General features: G+C 44.0%; 1 protein-coding gene across 6 annotated transcripts in view; it reads left to right on the top strand.

Moving 5' to 3' along the window:
- Nucleotides 1-5983: 5983 nt before the first annotated feature.
- PER2 (period circadian regulator 2) overlaps nt 5984-19059 on the top strand; it is a 47438-nt gene continuing 34362 nt past the window's right edge. For 2 of the 6 annotated variants that reach the window (XM_030494284.1, XM_030494289.1), the window contains exons 1-2: nt 14508-15161; nt 16895-17144. The gene's annotated coding sequence lies outside the window, so the exon portion shown is untranslated. Of the gene's footprint in view, nt 6089-14158; nt 14218-14507; nt 15162-16894; nt 17145-19059 lie in introns of those variants that run through there. The other 4 variants (XM_030494285.1, XM_030494287.1, XM_030494286.1 and 1 more) reach the window with 4 other exon arrangements.

Consider the following 19059-nt stretch of genomic DNA (forward strand, 5'->3'; position numbering starts at 1 on the left):
CATTCCATTTTTGTAAGAGTCTGGTAACGCTTCACTCAGGCGAGTCCAAAAGGAAATCATAAATGTGACGGAGGTCAGTAAACTGTCTCTGGTCAGTAAATACAGAGTTTAAACCAACACCAAAAGCGTCCATGGGAATCAATGGTTGTGGAGTCGAGGGTTGGGATGCAGAGTGTTATAGGCCCAGCAGCAGGTCAGGGGCCTGGCTGCTTAGGTGTGTGTTGAGGAATCCAGGTGTCTCAAGGACAGTTGCTGTGTGTCGCCATGTTTAATCCAGAAAGTAGCATGCCTTAGGTATGAGAAGCTGTGGAAATGTTATTCTGCTAACTGCCTTTAAAAGAGGTTTTCCCATGCCCTGTCCATGCCATGCGTGGCCTCTAAAGCGTACTTTCTCACCAAGGGATCATTCTGTTATTTAATAGGCAGGAAACTAACTCGGAAAGCTTTCTGACAGATGAACATATTGACCTGGCTCACTGAGGGGAGAAGTAAGTAGCAGAGTGGGCAAAATTAAGGGTCAAGAGAGGGTGAAGAGTAGCACTGCCTCCCTCTTGATGAAAGCAAAATGTTAGATCAGCTCAGAAACCTTGTGATAGGCCTTAGCCATTCAGTGGAACCCACAACATGTTCGTCCATCCTGTTTTGTTTAGGGTTTTGTGCTCCTGCAATTGTGGTGTTATCCAACCAAAAACTTCTTTCATGGGATGTTTTTAGTGAAATCAGTTTCCTAATCTGGCTAACAGGACAGTTGCATTATCTCCAATTTTTAACTTGGTGGAACCAGTAGGACTTCTCCTTTTGGTGGATGTGTAAGGTCTTTGATCACCTTAGGCAGACTGCGAAATAACAAAGCTAGCACTCTCTCAGTTATACAGGAAGCTTAAAACCCCTTTTCAGCACTGTGGATTCAATTTCAGGCTCTCTTCAGCCTTCTGTGAGGCCGACTGCAGAAAATGAGTTGCTAATACACACTGAACAGCAGGATCACATTCCTTGGCAGTGCTCAAGGCCAGGTTGGACAGGCCTTGGTGCAACCTGGTCTAGTGGGAGGTGTCCCTGCCCATGGCAAGGGGCTGGAACTGGATGAGCTTTAAGGTCTCTTCCAACCCAAACCATTCTGTGATTCTATGATCTCAGACCTGGATTGTTCAGAGCTGTATTTTGCTTTTGAAACCATGTCAATGGACTTGGGGACCAGCACATGTAGTTACAGTGAAGAGACACACCCCTCCTATTTGTATCTTTCCAGACATTTTAAAAGAACAAATCAGGGCTATTTTATGTGTCAGCTTTCAAGATATTTGGAACTTAAAGTTACACTGAAGTTGCCCACAGAATCTGAATTGAATTAACTAGAAAAGAGTAAGAGTGGGTACAAAATGAAAAACTACATTCCCCAGAAGTCTTTAGGAGACATTTTCTGGCTGGGGACAGCCATACACCTTTGCAAAGGGCTGGTGAGCTGCAGCATTTTTCAGAAACTTGCTGCTTGAGTTGGAGCTCTTTATCATGTTTCTTACATTCCTTTACGTTTTAATCAAAGAGTTTCCAAGCCTGTATGTATATTGCTATCTTTCTTCTTTTAGTTTGTTCCTAATCTTTGTAATGCTTTTAGGAAAACCTTTCATATGTTCACAGGTAATGAGGTAAGTGGGTTTTTTCCTTTCCTCATCCTTTGTCAGTATAGAGAGTAACAGTGACGCCTTTTGCTCATTAGCAAAAAAGCCTTTCCGGATCTTTGCAACAATCAATGACTGTAAGTGTCACGGTAAATGATGATTAATTAGACTTAGGAAATGAAGAATTAAACGTGGGCTCCAGCTGCAGAATATTGACTTTTTTCTTTTTTTTTTTCTTTTTTTTTAACAATATACAGTTCCATCAGTGCTGTGGTATAACTGAAAATGGGTAACTACTGTGAGTGGACAAGTCGATAGGGAAGCATAGTTACTAGAACAAGATGAGCCCTATTTCTTCAACAGTAGTGAACCCAAGCAAGCAATCCTCAGGCACTTTTAGGAAGTCTCAAATTATGGTGGTGGCTTTTTTTTTCCTCCCCACATTGAAGGACTCGATTCTCCCCATCCCACCCTCAATGTGCCGGTTTTGGCTGAGGCAGAGTTACTTTTCTTCGAAGCTAGCATGGGGCGATGTTTTGGATTTGTGCTGGAAACAGTGTTGATCACATAGGGATGGTTTAGTGAACAGTGCTCACACAGAGCCAAGGCCTTTTCTACTTCTCACCCCACCAGCGAGCAGGCTGGGGGTGCACAAGGAGCTGGGGGGTAGACACAGCTGGGACAGCTGAATCCAATGGACTTAAGAGATATCCCAAATGATGTCTCATGCTCAGCATATAAAGCTGGGAGAAGGAGAAAGGGGGGATGTTTGGAATGATGGTGTTTGCCTTCCCAAGCAATCGTTACACATGATGGGGCCCTGCTGGCTGAGAGATGGCTGAACTTCCCAGCCTGCCGATGAGCAGTAGTGAATGAATTCATTGTTTTGTTTTGCTTGTGTGTAGCTTTTGCTTTACCTATCAAACTGTCTTTATCTCTGCCTATGGGTTTTCTCACTTCTACTCTCTCGATTCTCTTGCCCATCCCAGGGCGGAGTGACTGAGTAGCTTGCATGGTGCTTAGTTACTGGCTGGGGTTAAATCATGACACCTAAAAATTTGATACAGTCAATATGTTGCTTCTTATAAGAACTGTCTGAAATACTTTTGTTAAGCAAAACTAGCAAAAAGGCCTAGTTCTACCAATTCATCTTTTGTGATTTTAGAAAGCTACTATGCTGGAAAAAAAGCTAGGCAAGGAAGAGATTCAATAGCATATGGAAACTACATATTAGCAGTGCAGTTGAGGCAATGCTAGTTGTGCAGTTAAAACTGCAAGGCCCAAACCTGCCTGCTTATGGATAGGCCCTAGTGAAGAAGGCCTGCTCTCTTCCACGGTGTTTCATCGACACTAGTATTTGCCTTGTGAAACGGAATGAGGGAGCTAGGTAGAATTCAAAGCATGACAGTGCCCTGCCTCGCCAACCAAAAGCCACTTTGGAGGAATGTCAGTGTGAGATGTGGTATGTTACATGGTGAAACAGATGTATTGTAAAGGGCTTGCCTTATATGTGAATGATTTGTTCTCACCATGCTGAGAGTTGAATACAAAAACAGAATCAAAGCTGGAAAAAACCCACAACCATCTTCTTAATGTTTTTGTTCTTTAAAACTCCTTGCGTATACCCACACAAACATATTTTACTCATTCTGCTATTAAACCCCTTATGTTATAGTTACTTATTAGATAAACTGACCTCAAATCAAAACAATTTTGTCCTGTAGTGTTTTGCAACCACCTTCCTTTGCTTTGTTTCTTAGCAGAGGCATTGGATCAGTAGTAACATTCACTCCTCTAGAAGCTATGTGCCTGCCCTCTTGCCATTTCATTATTGCTGTTGCCTGGAATAACTGGTATGTATACATGACCACAACTTTCAGAAAACTGTCACAACAGAAAAGTTTGGACTGAACTGGTTCAAGACGTGCAAATCATATTTCGAGTACAACCATCTACCCCGATTTTGGGTCTATTAAATAGAAAGCTATAAACAATAAAAGGTAGCAGGAACAGAACCAAAAAATTATTCCTGTAAGTTCTACCAAAATAACTTTTTAGTATCCCTTCAAAATAAGCAGAACTCAAATAATGCGTCTGGTAGTTATTAGAATGGAAAAGGTACTGTCTGTTTCTGGTGGTGGTGATTACTGTTTGCCTGCTACAACTGGCACACTCCACTACAGTGATGATGAATGTGTCTCCTGTTCTGTTTGTTCTGGAAACTCATTCAGCTCTAGTGCAGTGCCATAGTTTGCCTCCAGCTCCTCATGCACTCTGATGGGAGGGGGGAACACTCAAAGTTTTGCCTTGGTTGAAGTGCCTTACTTCAAATCTGTGGTAAGAGGTATAGACCTTAGCACACAGCCAGATGGGTTTTTCTGGCACCTAACATGAAAAACAACATCCAACGAAAACCAAGAATGTTATTGTACATCCCACCAACCCTAAAGCAGAGAATTTAAAACAGAAAAGACAACGGAATTTTGGATGTGAAGTCCTAACAGCAACAGCAAGTTGACCAAACTATACTGAGAATATCTAATTGGGATTAGCTTTTAAAATAGATGCCTCAGAGGAGTACAAACTTAGACTGGGATCCTGGTAAGCTGACTTGTGCATCGCAATAAATCCAGTTGCAGCATCTGGTCCTAATGCTTCCACTGCCCACCCTCTTTCCTCTCCAGGACTTAAATACTCCACAGTAGTTTACTCACAGGCTGTTTCTGTAACACTCATAGCTTAAATATCTATGTACCTAATGGACTTATCCCTAACACCACAGTGAGGGAGGGAAGCGGCATTAACCTCATTTTGCAGATAAACAGTGGAAGCCATGATGGCTCTCCACTGTGTTACATCCTGTGGAGCAGTGGCACATATGTAGTACGTGTAAAAATGCTGTTATGCCAAACAGCCGTATTCACAGCAAGACTGACAGAGCTTTGGCATGTCTTCTGTTCCTTCCTTGCACAGGAACATTTAACATAAGTTGCCATTAATTTCCCAGCTACGGATTGCTCTGCTTAGCCTTGGAAGATGTGGAGACTAGAACAGTGCCACTGAACACACTGAACTGTTTAACAGTGGGCAATCTCACTGCTGGATTGCAGCAACTCAGCACCGAGGTTCCCTCCCACCACAACCTAGGATGGCAGAAAAGCCTGAGTAAAAACCTCTGTGACCAACATCACAGATGATTTATTTATGTATTTATTTTGCTGTAAAATGGGAAACGTCAGTACCCTTTGAATGTTTTGCCTGAACAGAAGAGGGATTTTTTTTCCTCCCTCAACATGAAAACCTGGTTTTTTATACATTTGGAAGGGAAAGTAATAGGACAATTAACCCAACAGGCACTGGTTTTTCTGTAAGAGAACAGTACATACCTCGAATGCCTCGGAAATTCTTTATGTTTAACCATTTCTGAAGTTATTCAAACTGATGCTACCTGACGGTGCCGGACAAAGGTGAAGCTCTACGCTCGCCTGTCCTGCCCTTTGGCTTGTGACCCGGCAACCTCTGATCACCACACGGGGTCAGTTTCGAAACTTCAGGGCGTGCACGGGCGGCAACACCAGGAAACGGGATACGGACGCCTCTCCCTTATGTAAGCGTACCGAGCCGCGGGCAGGGCACTCTCCGCAGGCTCCAGCTGCTGCCTCCACACCGCAGCCAGCGCCTCGGCATCCTCTCAGCGGGGCCGCCTTCCCTCTGCCCGCACCTCGAGCTCTCGCCAGGCCTGACAGCGGCGGCGCTCGGGAGCCCCTCCCCAGAGCGGCCTTTTCCTGCCGGGAGGGCGGGGAGCGCTTCCTGCCCTCCTCGGATCGTGCTCGGCAGGGTCCCGGCCGCCCCTCGCCCGCCCTTTCTCCGTTGAGGAGACCCGGTCGGCGCTGCGGGGTCCACCCACTTCGCGCCCTTCCGCTTCCCCCTCCTCAGAGCAGCCGTGCGCGCGGCCCGCCCGCCAACGGCCACCAACGGCCGCCCGCGCGCCGGCCTGGCGGGCGCGCGCGCTGACGTCACGGGCGGCTCCTCGTGGGCGGGGCGGAGCCGCTTCCCTGAGGCGTGAGGTAACCTCTGCCCTCGGCGGCCCTGAGGCCCGGCGGCAGAGCGGAGCGCGGCGGGAGGCAGCGCGGCGCGGCGGTGAGTGCCCCGGTGGTTGGCGGTGCGGTGAAGAGTCCGCGGCGGGGGAAGGGAAGGGAAAGGGACGGGAGGGGCGGGGCGGGCTCGGAGGCGATCGTGGCTGTCGGTGGAAACATGGTGCCACACGTGAGGCTTATGTAAAGTGAGCGGCGCCCGGCCCCGCCAATGGGGGAGGCGCGCGGCCCGCCCCCGCCCACGTCCCCCGCGCGCGTCACGCGGCCGCGGCCAATGGCCGCGCGGGCGGGGCGGGCTCTGCGGGCTCAGTCACGTTTCTGCCTGTATGAAGTCGGTGCCGGGCTGCGCCGCGCGGAGTGGAGGCGGTGTGCGCGGTGAGTCCGGTTCCGCCGGGCGCTCTCCCCGCGGATGGGCCGGCGTTGGGGTGAGGCCGCGGGAGCCCCGGCGGTGGCGGCGGGAGCGGGCGGTAGCCGCGGTGGGGTGGGGGGGGCACAGAGGGGGCTCTGTCTCCTTCCCCCGCCCGCTGGGCCGAGGTTACGTAACCCCCGCGCGCCGGGGCTCTCCCGTTGCCGGGGAGACAGGACGGGGCCACCGGCAGGGCGGGGCGCGGGGGGGTCCTGCCGCGCCGTGTCCCCTTCCTCACGGAATCGCCGTGGAGGGGGCGCTGGGGCTCGCTGCGGGGCGGGGGGCGGCTCTGGCACCCACACACACACACCTCGGAGCGAGCGGGGCACCGGCTTTGGGCTCCCGCCTCGGGCCGGGCCGCGCGGAGCGGGTGGCACGGCCCAGCGCATGTCGGGCCGGGAGAAGGTGTCCAGAGGCACAGACACCCCCACACAGCTCAAGCGGGAGCGGGGGGGCTGTGAGGGGCGGTTCTGCAACGCCCGCTCTCTTGCCGCCCGTGTGGGGCCGGGCCGGGGCGCTGAGGGGCGGCGGTATCCCCGCCTCGGAGAGGGAGCGGGGCGGCAGTCAGCTCTTGCTCGCGTCCGGCCCGCGGCGGCAGTGAGGCCGGTGTGGAGCCAGAGCGCGGCGGGGCGGCCGCGCCCCCCGGCCGGTGTGTGTGGGGCGGCTGGTGGCGGCGGGCCCGGTCCCGCGGCGCTGCCCGGGGCTCCGCTCCGCCGGCTGCGTCTGTGAGAAAGGTCAGCGCCGGGTTCGGAGGGAACGGGAGTAGGGAGCACCTTTGGGGAGCACACGTGTCCCGGCCCGGTGAGCACGGCCCGTGGCCTCTCTCATAGGGACAGTGCTGTACGCAGCGGGCTGGGGGACTTCGCTCATGTGGGGAGCTGTGTGACAGTCAGTAGCCGCATCTCAGTGCGCTGCTCGGATGCGTGAGCTACAGGTAGAGTGGGCAACAGGTGCTGTGGGTTTTTGCGTTGGCTGTAGCTGTCAGGACACTCTGTTCCTTGGGACGGTGTGGTTGTGCTGCTGTTGACATTAATTGCATGCTATTACACACGTGATTACAAAACAGTTTATGTAAGTACAGTTTCATGCAAATAGATGAGCGGCATGGTAACAGTCAAGCTGACACTTCAAAATCAACTTTTTGTAATAGGTTGGGCTAGAGTATGGAATTTCTCTGTGCAGTGCGGGAGCTCCGAAAGTCTCCAGAGAGGTCAGTATGAGTCGTCTGGTACTTGGAAATTGTATTCTGGTGAAACAGCAGCTTGGCTGAGACAGTGCGTGTGAAGGATTTTGAAGAAACATGTTTATGTTTCTAGGCTGCGAGGTTTCTTTGTTTTTCTTTTCCAAATGTAAGACTCTGAGGTTTGTGGTCTTGTACATCTGAGATTGAGTAGCTGCCATTGATGTATTTACAAGTAAAGGGGAAAAGGTGGAGGTTGTGTAATGATCCCAGCGGTATGATTGTCTGGTCAAGTCAAAAGTAGAGTAAAAATCTGACTTAGTATAGTGAGGAAGTGTTTCAAGTTGCCAGTGTTGTTTTAAGCACAGAGGTGGTAGTTAATGTTAGTTATCATTTGTCAAAACAGCAGGGTATCTTCTGGAGCTGGCTTTTGCCTATTGTCAAGGTAAAACTTGAATGAATCACAATGATGATCTAATTAATGCAAATGATTAGTTTTGATACCGTAGGGTTGTTGATAAAACTTAAGGATATCAAGCTGAAGCTAAGTCCGCAATGGTGTGGCCCCCTTCCACGAGTGCATCGTGTTGTATATTAGATGGTTTGAGGGCACTGAACTTGAGGAAACTCAAACTTTTCACACCTTCTGGGGTTCCTCAGTATCTGTGTGTGTCCTTGATCTTCTCAGCCTTGGGCAGTGTTTATCCACTTTACACGGTGGAATTTAAGTGCAAAATTAGGGAGTAGGGCCTAGAATTTGATTCATGTCAGGGAGGGTGCCCCCTTTGTTGTGCTTTAACGTCAGGTTCCTTCTTGCTTGTGTTTGTGTGCTCTTGTGATCTTTGGTTTTGCCCCTTCTTACTGAAGCTTGCATTACTTCTGCAAAGTGAGGAAGTTTCATTGGAGAACTGGATCATGTCCTTGCCTCATCCAAGGCTTGCCGTTAGCTTTGTGATTAGGACACTGTCCCGAGGTGTAGAGTCCTTGTTCTGGGCTGTGGAGGTTGGTTACCTTGCTAGTAGGACATAACGGAAAAGACAAGGCCTTTGGCCTAGAGTAGAAGAAAAGGGCAATATCCTTCAGTTTTGGTGGGGTTTTCGCTGTTTCACGTGTTTATTTCAAGGTAGAGGGGAGAATGCTTTAGTTGGGTAGTTAGCATAATGTCCAACAGTGTGCAGTGAAGGAGCATGGTCTGTCCTGCCCTGTGAAGAAGTGTAATTTGGCTTGATCTAGTCCAGAAGGTGAAAGGATGGAAAGCAGGATTTTGGCTTTTGTGCATTTCCTTCAGATTCAGTAACTTTTCTGCTTCCATTTATGAGCCCAAGACTATGTGGTTTTGCTGGGCTTTTTGTTTATTTGCCACTTGGTAGGACTACTTGTAGGCTTCATCTATTTGTTTTAACACATGAATGCTATCTGTGAAAATCTAATCCTCCTTTTTACAGCTTACTCTTACTCCTTTTGGGTTTCCAGAGAGCCATTAAAGAGACAGCATATTGTGGCAGCTGTTGGTGTAATCTCTCTCTTCCACTTTTTTTTTCCCAGTCATGAGATTGAAATATGTAACAACTCAGTTTATCAAATACACTTACTTGAGCCTCTCCCAGGATAGTACATTTTTATAGTAATAAATTTTGTCTGTGAAGAATCACATTTTTGAATAATGTCCTTTTTTAATTTTATGATGGAGTTTAGCAATAGTATGAGAATAGAGTGAAGTTGGAAAGTGACTGGAAGTAGAGTTAGGGATTTTTCTTTTACCTCAGACTTTGTTATGACCGGGAAGTGTTTGTTTTAGATACAGACTGATAAACCAATTTTCTTTTTCCTGGGTTCTTGGCACACCCTTATTTCTCCAACAGCTTTACAAATACTAAAACGTGCTTTACTGCAGAACAGCTTTTTTAATCGCCTAAAGTATAAGCGCATCCCATAAGTTACTGTGGGATAAGGTGTATTTAGTGTGGTTTAAAAGCAGGTAGATTACCAGTAGCCAGTAGAACAAGTAAATTATCACTTGTCTAGATCAACCGTAGTGTTTTATATATAGGGTTGCTATGGTTGGCCTATGTTAAAAGGGAACATCGTGTTCTTAGGAAGGTGTTGTGAAATACTTGGCAGGGATGTCCTGTAGACACTGTTCTATACTCATAACGTTACCACATCATAATTAGTAGATAATCAGGTGTTTTTGAAAAGCAATTTGTGTGTCCAGTTCTGGTTCCATGGCCTAGAATTCCTCTATGAGGATGGTGGATTATGGAGATTAACTGGGTTGTCTTTCTGCATTTGTGCTTTCCACATCCACTTGTACCCCTATTGTCCAAGTCTTAAAGTGCTTCAGTATTTATGATGTTAACCTGGCTTGGCAAGCACTGAACAGCAAATGAATTAATACCTGTATTATTTTTTTGTGACATAGTTTTATTATACTGAAGGGTTTTGATGTGCCCTTTCGGGATGAGGCTGGATGCAGAAAATAGTGGTCTTGAAAGTAGTGCCATTGATGTTTTGTGTACTAGGTGTCTGTCCCCTCTTCTGTTTTAACCGCTGCCTTAAACTTAACTGCTGCTGCAGTGAGGGTTAACATTGCTAACGTTGCATGTGGTGTTGGTAATAAGCCAAACCTTTTGCTTTCTACTTGTTAGTAAAGAACACCACCACCTTCTGATGCTTAGAAGGGTTGTTTGGGGGTTGTTTTCTTATTAGCTATAGCTGAGATTAAACATACTTCACCAAAGGAGTTGCGGGCATGGGAAAACAGAATGCAGCAGTCAAAAGCACTCTTCACGGACTAATGTTTTGTAGCCTGTTGCTGTGATTTCTTGTGGCCCCAGGTAGAGAAGACCAATATGAAGAAGGGTCGGATGGTTTGGGTGTGTCTACAAAGGCTGTGGAGAGTCTCTGAAGCCACTCTTGAGAGCACTGTGCTGACAGTGAGCCAGCAGCCATATGTAGTAGGAAAGCACCCGAACACATGGGTATCCACATGCCTGAGCATATGCACAGTGATCTGGTACTTCAGTAAGTGGCTTAGTAGATGGCCAGGCATGCTTTTGCAGCATGCTGGTACTCTGCCTGCCAGCAGTGCTGGAACATGGGCAGTTCAGGCTTCGGTGCTTTTAGTTGGTATTTCTAAGGTTATACTTTAAGTGCAGATAGCATCTTTATGTCTGAATGCTTGCACTGGGCTTATACCAATCCAGTATTGAGTCCTCTTTCTTGGTCCTCTGTCTGAGTTCCTGAGGGACAGCAGCAGCAGTGTACTGTTTAATGCAAGTTCCGTAAGGCAGTGGTTCTGAAGAGTGTATTTTCCCTGCTTATCCGCATATGTAAGGGAAGTTAGGAGAATTTTTTACGTGTACAAAAGCTGTTGTAAGGTCAGGAAAAGCTTTTGTACAGATGTTTTCAGCTGCTGCTGAAGTAGTGTGTGGTAGTCCTAGAGGAGCCTTCTGGTGTCTCTGTCTTTTGGTTTTGGTAGTTGAATTTAGGTAACTTTGCTTTTAGGACACAACAAGAAGCAAAGCTACATTTTCCTTCCTTGAGATTGTATAATTACAGAGTATGACTCCTTTTCCTTCATTTTCTCCCAATAGAAAGCAAAATTTATTTGGGATACTGAAGGGGTCGAGAATCAACATGCTTTTAACATGACAAGTGGACTGAAACACGCAGAGAGCATGTTTACTGGGACAAGAGTATGAGGTTATTCTGCAGATGGTGTGAGCAGGCTGCAGAAGTGCAAGCAGTACCAATGTTTATCCTGAGAAGATGTGACAGTGGGAAAGAGAGCTCATTTGTACATCAAACTGGCTGGGAAAGACTTTGGGGGTTTTCTTCCAGCTGGTATTGAGTGTACTGTGGTAATTCTTAATGCTTGATTTTTCTCATAGAGAGAATAGAGATCTCCTTGTATAGATGGCTTTTAAAAGTAGAACGAAAGCCGTACTGCCTTTCAAACATCCAGTCCTCAACCAGAGGCACTTCACTGTGAAGTAACACCTGTAATCTTTTGTAATTTAAGCTTAGAGGGACAAGATGAAGTGGTGAGGATGTCCAGTACTTTTTTTGTTGGCTTGAGTTCCCGTTCTCCTTATTCCTTGCAGCTTTTGTATCTTAGTATGGCTTTTGTGCTTGACCTTATTACACGTACTTTACGTTTCTGCTGCTTAGTTTCTTTAATTGTACAAAGATTTTCAGTGTATAAAGCACTTCATTGATTTCTACTGCATCTCTACCAAGGGTTCCTCTGTGGCTCTTATTTCAGTACTGATATAGCCAACTCATATGACAAGTACATGATGTTTCTGAGGTTGCCACGCTCTGTGAAGTGTATTACTGATGCAGTAGGGGCTGTATTAACAATGGAGAATTTATTTGGCATAAAGTCTTCGAGAATGGGACTTAGTTCTGATTGAAATCTTTAACTGGGTATGAGCTGTAGCGGTGTCTAAAGAGCAGCTTTACCCTGGAACTTGAGTAAATGAAACACCTGATGGTGAAATTCCTCTGTTTCAGGAGGAGAGCAGTAGGCATGCAAATATACTGCTTAATGGAGATGTGAACAGGTATTAAAGTTGAAATATGGTATTGTAGATACTTTAGAGAGAGTTGACACCACATGTTAGAGTTCTGACTACTGATCTCCTGCTTACTAATTTCTCCAGTTCCACTTAGGAAAAGAATAGCATTTTCTCTTTATAAAGAAAATCAAATGTCTTTTTAAATGCACACTTAATACAAAGAAATTTAGTTCACCTTTAAGAAGGTACCTTTTCTAAGACTGGAAGGAAGGATGTCTAGAGACTGGCTGTGGGGCAGCTCAGGGACACTGGCTTTAGCTTCTTCACAAGATGTCTTGGCACAGGCAGCAATCATTTTGTCTGTCAGGGGTGTATGTCTGTGCTCACTGTTTTTCTTTATGACAAATACTAACCCTGTTGGCAATTCAGGCGTAGTTCTGGGCCATGGTTTATTATTCAAGGTGAAAAAATAAACTTGAGAAAGACAGTTTCTAGTCGCTTTTGGGGATGGTTAGTCCTCATCCACTGTGGAGACCTGAGTACAGGTGGTGGGCTTAATGGAAGGAGGAGTAATTACCTGAAAGGGTAAAATAAGCTTTGCTTCTGGTCTGGCAGAAAAGAACAATTTCTGTTGGATGGTAGAGGATTGGCTCTGACTACTTTGGGGGTTGGGAGAGAAGGAGAGATTACTTGGGTACTTGGCTGCTTATAGCTACAGGAAAGCAAATGATGAGTCAGGAGCTGGCCCAGGTTAGTCAGCAGAGCACAGGTGAGATTGACCCTCCATGAGGTGAATTTGATAAGTTCAGCAATGTGCTAGTACTATGCTATTCATAGTAAAACCGAGCCGACTTTGTCCTCTGACCTCAGGCTAACTTTTTGCTATTAGTGACTTCACAGGCAGAATAAGCAGCTTTAAAACCAACACGACTACTCTAAAACTAGAAGGAAATTAAGTAATAGTGGTGCCATGAGTGCTTCAGGAATAAAACTGACTGGTGACATAAGCTTAGATTCATATAGGAACCATCATTTGAGGACTGAGGGATTGATTTTTTTACCTGTTTGGACCTCTGGAACGTAGCTAAGGAAGCTTCTTTCTGTGGTGGGTGCTTTAAGGTTATAATGTGTAGAAGAAGAAACGTAACTTGAATTCAAATATGTGATCCCGAGTTTTATACTAGATAATACTCATTCTTCAGCTTACATGCTCTCAGGTGAGCGAGTGGTTGATTTTGAAATGCACTGTAGTGTTATCTGTATTATTTAAACAATGTTCTAACAATAAATGAAGATCACGGAGGTGGAATTTAGGGGCGTTTCCTATGTTTATAAGGTGAACAGAATTTGGTGAATAGTTCTGTATATTTATCGAGGAACCAATTTTAAAGTTATATTGCAATAATAGGTAATATTTCAAACAGCAAAATTTTGTAGAATCTTAGAATGGTTTGGGTTGGAAGGGACCTTAAGGCTCATCTCTGGACAACCTGTTCCAGCGCCTGACCACCCTCACAGGAAAGAACTTCTGCCTAATGTCTCATCTCAATCTCCCCTCTGGCAGGTTAAAGCCATTCCCCCTTGTCCTATCACTACAGGCCCTTGTCAAAAGCCCCTCTCCAGGTTTCTTGTAGCCCCTTTTAGGCACTGGAGCTGCTTTAAGGGCTCCCCGTAAGGAGCCTTCTCTTCTCCAGGCTGCACCAGCCCAGCTCTCTCAGCCTGGCTCCAGAGCAGAGCTGCTCCAGCCCTTGCAGCGTCTCCGTGGCCTCCTCTGGACTTGGTCCAACAGCTCCATATCCCTCTTGTGTTGTTGCCCCAGAGCTGGATCAGGACTGTGGGGGGCGGGCGGTTCTCAGCAGAGAACAGTAGAGGGAGAGAATCCCCTCCCTCGACTTGCTGCTCACGGTCTGGGGGTGCAGCCCAGCACACAGGGGGTTTCTTGGCTCAAGTGCACACTGCTGGGTCATGGGGAGCTTCTCATCAACCAACACCCGCAAGTCCTTCTCCTCAGGGCTCTTAATCCAGTCTCCTTCCAGCCTGTGTTTGTGCTTGGGATTGCCCTGACCCATGTGCAGGACCTTGCACTTGGCCTTGTTGAACTTTGTGAGGTTTGCGTGGACCCACTACTCCAGCCTGTCCAGGTCCCTCAATTTCTTGCATTTCCTCTCATTTTGTATTTCATAGAATCATCTACTTTGGAAATGACCTTCCAGGTTCTTCGTTTGAGAAATACTTTTTTTACGTGATTGGACTTTTATTGCATTATTAAATTGACTTGATTTATATTTTGTATAAATCTTGCTTATAAAGCACCTTTTTTTTTTTTTTAATTTTAGGAATATATTGCTGACAGTTTCAGATTTTGAAAGATTCTGAAAACTGAAAACTCATTAAGGTGAGTGTCTAATGCTGACCACAACAAAGTGGTTGTTTTTTGGTGGGTCTGAACTGATTTTGTGTTGTGGCTGCTTTGTGTGCTTCCTTTGAGCTGTGATTTCAAAATACTGAAAAATAAAAAGATACTCAGAGCACCATGTTTTTCAAGACCTGTTGTACAAATGATGAAGCACTTTGAAATTGTGTGGCTTCCTAAATCTTCAGGAAAGTGAAATTTATTGTAGCATCCAGTATCAAGTTCTACATCTGCATTGTTTGCTGTGCAGAAGTTTATTAATAAACTTTCAGTCTTTTTAGTGTTCTTGAAGGTGTTTTAACAAAATTTGGGTCATACCTTCCAACCGTATTGTGTGGTCTACTTTCTAGCAGGCTGAGACTATTCTAATCTCTGTTCAACAAGTTGAACATATGGCATTGGAGATACTGGCTGATGCGTGTTTATGTTCAATGTGTGAGAAGCTGATGACCAAAAAAAAGCTTATTGCAACTCAGGTGGGATGTGTGGTACTTTGACAGCCGACTAGACAGTCAGAGTTATGGAAATATTTTGAAAATGAAGACAAGTTGATGGTTATCGGAGCAAAAAAAGGAAACAGCTGAGAGTTTAAAGGAGAATGGTGGAAACATGTCATCTGTGATGCAAAGAAAACTTACCCGAGTGGTTTTGTTATATATGATCTGATGATGGGAAAGTATTGACCCAAGACAGAAAAGGGAAGGATAGCAGTTCTGTAATAGTGCAGTACAGCTGAAATTGTAAGTAAGATTCTGAGGATTAATACTGTAGGATTGGATTAGTCTAAATGATTAAAAAACCCCAGCTCTTTTTCTGTGACTACAAAAAGTGGACTGAATAGGTTCTTAAAACTGACAACTTTCTCTCTTCAGGTGTGACTTCAGGTCTATACACAAAGTTAACTTGGTTGGGATCCCACAATACAGGTGTGTTTCCTGAAGCAGGTTTTCTTTTTATTCTTTTCTAATAATTGAAGTCTGTTATGCTTAGAAGAGATTTATCTTGGTATCAAAGGAAACGTCCCAAGTACTGTAGTCTTTGTATACTGGTCAAAATAGACCTCCTGTCAAAAATACTTTCTCGAGATGCCATATGTGGGTGAACTCTCCTAGTTCTTTGGGATTTGGGCATATCTATGCGTTTCCTCTGATAAATAATAGAAAATGAGAAGACTAGATTTAACCACCTCTAATTCTACTCAAACTGCTAAAATGCCTGGTTTCAGTTTCTTGTTTTTAGTTTGGCCTAAAAATCTTTTTGGTATAGATTTGTCTTAGCTTTCAGTTAAGTGGTAAGAAGGCTTATCATGAGAATTTTGAGTAGTTTACAAGGACTTTTTTCTTAATGCCTTCCTAAATGCATTAATAAGATGAAGCTAATATGATACTAGATAAAAATGGCACATACTGCTACTGCAAATATCCCCTTTAAGCCTAAACTTTGTTAAACCTTTTAAACTTTTATTGTCAAAGTGTCATGATGGTTGTCATCAAACTAGACAAGTGCTATGTCACTTCATGAATAGTCAAGCAAGACCTTGTGGCTGATTTCGTGTAGATCTTGATTAGTGAAGTTAGAACCTAACTCCATTAAGGAAATACAGATTACAGGGAGATGAGCTAGTGTGAAGGAATTGGGAGAGCTGTCTTTCAATTGGGATTTAACTAGTGTGGAAAGACACGCTTTTTCGGTGTCCAAGCTCCAAGTTGCAAAATCTGCAAGTGGCTTCAGATAGAGCAATTTCTGATACTTCTCATGGTCCGAGATAAAGAGCTTATAACTTAAATTCTGTTTTATCACTTTTAGATAGAGGCAAAGCATTTAAAAAAAACAATGTACAAAGATTTGTATCATAATCTGAGACTTGTAGAACTCATATTGCAATGTTATGCAGAATGGAATGTTGTGAATAAATTCTTCCTTAAGTCTGGCCAACACAAATGTACTTTTAACAGTTGGTAGACATGCAGCATTTATTCGGGCATGTTAACATGGGCTCTTTTCCAAAATGGTTAGCTTGGGATTTGAATGCTGTGCCAAATCTTTGTTCCAAACATTCCTGTTGCATATTCAAATGAAGCACTTAAAGTGATGTAATTGTTGCCACACAACTGTTGCACTAGATTTAATAGAAGAGCTTTCAAATATTCTTTTTCCTGTTGAAATTCCCAGTGTCTTTCTTGGGAAACTGTTTTTATTAGGAAGAATAATAGTGTTGATGAACTGTTAGTACAAACTTCTGAGTGTAAGGAAACACTACTCTTTGAAACTGTGGGGGTGAGTGAGCACTGCAACAGATTGCCCAGAGAGGGTGTGGTATCTCCATCTTGGAGATACTTGAAAGAATCGTCTTCTAACCAAGCTTCTTAAGCATGTGGAGCTCCTGTTGACTACATCAGGCATTTTGCTCTCTCTACTGGAGAGGCTGTCCCTTCCTTCTTAGTGGCTGTGTCAGCCCATGCAGACTGTGTACATACTGTGCCTGTACATAGTATGTATGATACCATACTGATAGTGAATTGAAAGGGTTATTTTATCAAGTGTAGAAGCTGGTGTTGTTTTAAAACTCTGTAAGACCTTATTTTAGACCAGAAGTGTTAAAAATGCGAATTTGTATCTGGATGACAGTTTAATGTTTAACCAACATTTATCTACATAGGCATGGCATAACTGTGAGCATCTCTGGTATCTGTTTGAAGAGGACACTGTTGGGGGGCCCAGGTATTTCTTTTATATTTTATAGTTATAGAGGTGTCCGGACTGTAATGGTCAAAAGATTTCCAGTAGAAGAGGATGAGACAAGAATTAAATGCATGTGGGAGACTCTGGACCTAGGCACTTCATGCTTTTGATGCTAGCTGGGAGGGAGCTTGATAAACACTTTCACCAACTTTTCATAGAAAAAACAGGTAAGAAACATGCATAATTGTTATAGTTCACGTTAATAGAAAGATGCTTCCTCTCCCACCCCCTAGAGCTTATGCAGAAAATATATTGTTCCGTGTTGGTCTTAGAACTGTGATTTCAGTCATGTATGTACTCATTCAGAACTATTTTTCTTGGTATGAATTGGGAGTTTACTTATTTGAAGCTAAAACTTTTTTAGCCTAAACACAGAATTAAAGTCAGGTTTAAGTTTCTTCACTAAGGAAACAATCTGGTTGCAAGCATCCTTACCAGGGATGCAAGGTCTTTGTGCTGACCTCTTTCTTATAGGTGCTTTTATAAATTCAGGGTGTTATTTTTTTTTCTTATAGTGAAGTCTGAGAATATTGCATCTCTCTACATCCCACCTTCCTAGGAAATGTCCTAATGAAGACATTCTTTTAATTGGTCTGTCTCTTGACACGAAAAAAGAAGCTCTTAGTGTTATTGCTGGTGAAGTTGTACAGTGAGACAAGTTGGTTTAGGGATTTTTGTTTGTTTTTCAACACTTTTTCCAAACGTTTTGCTACTACCAAATGTTTAATTATTGTCTAATTGCACAGGGAGAATGCATTCATTGTAGATGTTAATTTTCAATTTTCTCTATAACTGCATGACATTATTAAATCCTTGCTAGTTATTTGTTAAACAAATGAGAAAACTTACCATTTTGCAAAACAACCATCCAGAAGACATGTGGAAACTCTTGTTTGTAAGATCTTCAGGAAAATTGAGTCCTGACTATTAGGAATATCTACTATTAGTGCTACTACAGTTAAGAGTCTCCAAATACATTTACAGTGTAGTCATGAACTGTGGTAGCCCTCTTGGTTCATTTGGGAATATTGGTAAGTTCGTATTAGTTGCAAATTCAGACTTAAATCCTCATATGTTTTCCTCTTAGTTCTTGAGTTTGATTATTTTGATTATGGTTTTTTTTTTTGTTGTTCATTCTTTAAATGCAAGTGCTAGTCATGATATTTTTTGTGTGAAAAGAAATCAGGAAAAAAAATCTGTTCTCTGAATGTAATCAGGTCTCTGCTGGAACAGGATTTTTGACTTTAAATGCTATAGTTGCAAATAAATTTATCTCATTAGTGTTCTACACTCCTTCTTAAGAGGGTTTTTCAAAAGCGTAACACCATTATTTCTTCAAGTGTTTGTCCATACTTACTGTGTGTTTTTCTGGGGATGCTAAAGTTCAGGCTGTTTCCATTGTCTTACTGCAGGATAAAAGAGCTGCTGTAGCTAATGAATAACCAGAAATTTTCTGCACATCTAACCTGGCGTATTAATGCCTCCATTTGTCCTTAGTGTTCAGTGGAATTACGTTGCCTTTCTTGTACGCTGCATCAGGATCTTGGAGTTCTGGTCTATGCCAGAATGACTTTGGGAGGCTTGCTCTGTGTAGAAGACACAAAACCGATGGATTTTGTGAGCCAGTTGCCTTAAAATCAAGCTTAACTGGTGTCCATTTAAGATTAAAACGTTTTTATTTGCAGAGTCAAAATAGACAACATTCCTTAAAAGTTCTAGAAAGATGGAGCAGAAAATAAAGAACAAACTGACTTAATTTAGTTAAGATCAAGCCTAGTAGAGCTCTTTTCCTGTTTCCATGTGACTGTCTGCTCTTGTTTACTGTATTTGGTTTGATACGCAATTACCTTCCTCAAACTATGGTAACAGGAGAGAACTCAGGCTGGGAAAGCATGCTAGCTATTACCTTTCCATTCTCATTTGGTTATTGATTTGAAGTTTTTTTTCAAGTATGTAAGTGGGATGAATATGTGCAATTTATTATGCCATTTCGACTGAGATTACTTTCAACATTAATTAATCTCTCTGGGATGACTGACTCTCTGTGTTCATGAAGTGTTTTCATTGTGCTTGCGAATGCAT

The sequence above is a fragment of the Strigops habroptila genome, chromosome 8, assembly GCF_004027225.2.
Source record: "Strigops habroptila isolate Jane chromosome 8, bStrHab1.2.pri, whole genome shotgun sequence".
NCBI lineage: Eukaryota > Metazoa > Chordata > Aves > Psittaciformes > Psittacidae > Strigops > Strigops habroptila.